Below are 4,860 nucleotides of genomic sequence, written 5' to 3'. Positions count from 1 at the left end.
CCACCCCCCCCCCCGACCATACTCCATCAACGCCTCAGAATTTAGATCAATTTTAAAATATTGTGATCGGTATTTATTTATAGATATATCGATACATCTAACGAAAAAGGTATTAACTCGATTTTTTTCGTTTTCTCTATCGATCACGAAAATTGTCGTATCTCTATCGATCCCAAAAAAATTATAAAATTATATTTTATAATCTCCCAATTTGACAGTTTCCTATAACTTTGACTTTTGTTTTACTTCTCCTGAACAATTGACAGAATAGAGTTAAAACATTTTTCGTTAGATGTATCGATGTAATATGCGTACTGCACGTGGGCCATCATATTATGATATTATACATAATATAATATTATATATTAATATGTTATACAGAGTGATCCATTTGGCCGGGCGTAACACGATTGCGCACTGTTCACCTAACCTGTGAAAAACACAACACGATTGACCACAAGAAATATTTTATTTGAGGCACCCACCTCACCCACTCCCATTTTGAAGAAAGTAGACCCTCCCTCCTATTTTTGGGGTGGGGTGTCCCTTAAAGTCAAACATATTTTAACCGGATGTAGAATTTACGACAAGAAAAGAATAGACAATTTCCGAACAACTTACTGAAATTCTCAACCACAAATCCAACAACGTCTTCAAGATCATAAAGTTTTTATCAGAAACTCACCTTATAAATAAATTGTGAATTGTACATAATAAGCTATAGGCTCGTGTATCGGGTACAGAGCTTTAATAATTAATTTTATATTAAAATAATTCTACAAATAAAAGGACGACTTAATTAATTAAACACAACACTGAAGATGGGTACTTTAGAAACAAAATTAACATCAGCATTATGCATATACATATAATATTATACATTATTATGCTTAGACATATTGACATTTTATAATTTTAATAATACGTACGTCATTATCATCGCAAGTTCACTAATTATTTTATTTATTGCCATTGGTACCTATTATTGGATAGACTTTCACGGAAACTTTTTATCCAGACCCTTTACTTCGTTATTGGAATTGTTGAATATAGTTTTCCCCGTGTAATTGGGGGAGTTTCTTGAACTTGTTAATAATCTATATGACGGTTTAATGTAATTTCCTGTTCTTCTGTCTATTATTTCTGTGGCAGTGAGTGTGTGGTTTTGCATGGATTTAACTAAAATTCGTCTAATGTATAATTTATTAACAAATAATATATTAGTATGGTTGAATAATTCCCCCGATGGGTATTTTAATGGCAGGGAGTACCATATATATTACTTAATATTTTCCAAGTAAACCCATTATTAAAAGGACATTTTATCCTTTGTATAATATAATGTTTAGTAATGAGTAATTAAAAAGTAAAAACCAACTAGGTAGTTCAAATCTCAGTTTAAAGATACATTGATATTTCTAAAAATCATAACTTAAAAAATGTACAAGGAAAAACGGGCCGTTGTCCTTTGAAAAATAATAACTCCTTAAACGGTATACAAACCCAAGTATTTTAAAATTTGATCTATAATTATGTAGTATAGTTAAGAATTTAAAAATCATAAAAAGATGCATTATTAAGGTATAAAAGGAGAGTGAGCATATTATACTCATTGAATCGGCATCGCCATGTACGCAGTAATATAATAATGTATATTTTAAAATTTTTTAGTAAGAAGTACAGCTGATTTGTTAACATTTATACTTACCATTTACTAAGAATAATAATCCACGGTAATAGGTGGAACCCAATAGGTTCGAACGAAAAGGGAGCTATGATGATTTGAATAAATTAAACCAATGTAAGAAGTTAAAAATTTAAGCATCTTAAACAAATTCACTATTAAAGATAAAAAAGGAGAGTGAGCATATTAACTCGGTGAATCACCATCACCATGTACAATAATATAGTAAAGTTATTGCTCGCGTACTCCGATGCATATTCGGTGCGTATAAGGTACCTACCTACTGGTAAATGTATTATTGTTCGGGTCCGAACGTGCATGCTTTTGCAAACATATTCACTGAAATATTTAAATACGAATTGTAAATAAATTTTCAGTATTTCTATACATATTATATTTATATTCAAAGTTTATGAATAATATAACACGAAGAATCGAAAAATGCACCTTAACGTAATATGTTGGTACCGGTGCACGCTGTACAGGGTGTTTAACAAAAACAACTGACAAAAATATAACTAACCAATTATGTACCGGATACAATAACTTTTCTTCTAAATTGCATTATGTATATATAATAATTTAATACCTTCTAATTTAATACGTAATGGCCGTGTGGTTATTAGTTTTTGAATTAGGTATAGGTACAACAAAACAACCAAGTGTTAGTGAAAAAATTGGTATTTTCCATTTAAAAATACAAATTTTTCTTAATTAAAACTTGATTTCTAATAACAAATGTTGCATAAGTGTAGTAGATATTTTTTAATATGAAAGCAATAAGAAGAACCCATGGAAAATCTTCAAACCTTGGATATCAACTATTTTTAAAAAAAAATTTCACGTTTTCGTGATTTTGACGGAAGATGTCAACGTTGAACTCAGTAGACGCATACAAATACAAATTGTCACAATTTACTCGTAATTATTGTGTTAATGTATTTTTTAAACGGCGTATGAACAACTCAATTTAGTTACCTTGTAAGATGTATTACATATTTACATTCTCAATCTAATTTTTATTGCCATAATGCTACTGTTGTATCGTTTTTTCTGCTATAAAATCTGTCTTCGAACAAAAAAAAAAAAAACAAGATCATTATAAAACCAACCAAATTTTTCAACACTCCCCTCACAATCTAAAAGTATGTTACACCCCTATCGGTATGCATTGCGTACAAATTCAATGACGTATAAAATAAATAATGACCTGTATAATATAATTAGGTGTTATATTAAATGCATCTTTTATGACAGATATATTAGATTCCAACACTGTTAAACCACTCGTTTTCCGACGAAAGTCGTTCTATATTTTTCCACTACCTATACAATTTTAAGTTATGGTATAATGGTGTATACACATCATTAAGAATTTAAAAAATAATAAAATATTTTACCTTACATTCGGTGTCTGGGTTTTATTAGGTGTACTTTTTTTCTCGAGCGTCCATCACGCTGAACTGTATCCATTTGAAATCCTGTTTCCATACCCATATTTTACCGAACATTTATGTGCATGAATATCAGACATCGAACAAACGGTTTATTATTCATTAACATAATATACGATTCTGAGAGGCGAAGTGGCGCAATAAAATCGCGCGCCGCAAAATACTCCTCTCGGCACTATCTACATAGGTAGGTACATGTTATTTCCATACACTCCGCCTGTCTTAGTTGTACATACAGTGGAGGGGGGCACATACTTTTGACTATTTTTGAAAATGTATTTTTTTTTTATTTATTAAGTTATTATTTTTTTAACGACGGCCTACGTTTTAGATTCTGAACGGAGCGAAGAAGCTAGTTGTTCTACAATAGTGTTTATTATTATATTTTTTCTTGTATACAAAATTTCAACCAGAAGGAATGCTTCGATTTCAACATATAGTAACTTAATATCTTTTAGCAAATTGGATCAATATGGTACTTTAGAGAGGTCATTTTTCGATTATCTCAATAGTTATTCAATGCCACGGGAAAATCTACCGACAAGTTACGAAAAACCGCTAAAAATGGGATTTTAATTATTAACATTTTGTTTATCACCATACCAACGAATAAAAAATTATAATATTATAATATTAATTCATCTCAAAGGCTATAATTAATAATAACAATATAAAAATCCAGACTGACAAACCGTCTCCGCTCAGAACCGTTTTTCTTATACAATGATATCATATCACTGAACTCAAGTTTAATACAATCCTTTATACATTGACCCACTTATAATCTACTGTATAGCAGAGCGACATCCGCTACCTTCTTTTTTTTTATATTCTTTAGGGGAATTTAAATTAAATGTATGAAAATCTAATTCTGAGCGAGTAGCTGATGACATGTATTATTATAAGTATTTAAAGTTACAGCTATATTTTACTTATTGTCATCTCATCTCCGTTAGATAACGTGTTTTATGAGGGTGACTCGGGTGACTCGGGTGATAACAAACAACTAACAAGTTATTACCTTTTAAACTATAATAGCTAATTATTTACTCGATCGAAACTTGATCTTAATATATTATATATTTATATTGAAATTCTCAGTAAAATGTTCTGCTTCTGAATGTGAAATTAAAAATCTTTTCCATCGTCATAAGTAAAAACTTAAAAATTAAAACGTTAAAAAACTACATAAATAATATAAGTTTATTTTTAAATGTTGTTTTGAATAGGTAATGTAATGATTTTAAATGATGTATACAGAAATTTACTAAAAGGTTAATAATTTTTGAGAAAACGTGAAGGTATACCTTGAATACCTTAAATTATTTATTCCACTTCTTCGAAATTTTAAATATTTACAGTAGGTATTTATATAATATAAACTTGCGTGATGTTTAAAAAAAAAAAGGTGGGTAAGTGGATTTCGCTCTGCTGTACAGTAGATTACAAGTGGGTCACTGTATAATGGATGGTATTAAATTTGAATTCAATGATATAATATCATTGTATAAGAAAAACGATTCTGAGCGGAGACGGTATGTCAGTCTAGGTATAAGACATAATATTATATAATAGTCTATAGTATTTAAAAAAAATTGACCTATAATAAATTCCAAATTAATCATATCATAATATCTATTAGGTACATATAACGCGTTATACATCAACAACAAACCGTGATACTATAATAGATTTATAATAGTATACTTTAGAAGTTCAAGT

Source organism: Acyrthosiphon pisum, chromosome X (assembly GCF_005508785.2).
Source record: "Acyrthosiphon pisum isolate AL4f chromosome X, pea_aphid_22Mar2018_4r6ur, whole genome shotgun sequence".
Taxonomy (NCBI): Eukaryota; Metazoa; Arthropoda; class Insecta; order Hemiptera; family Aphididae; genus Acyrthosiphon; species Acyrthosiphon pisum.
The sequence above is the reverse complement of the archived record's forward strand: the minus strand, read 5'-3'. Positions refer to the sequence as shown.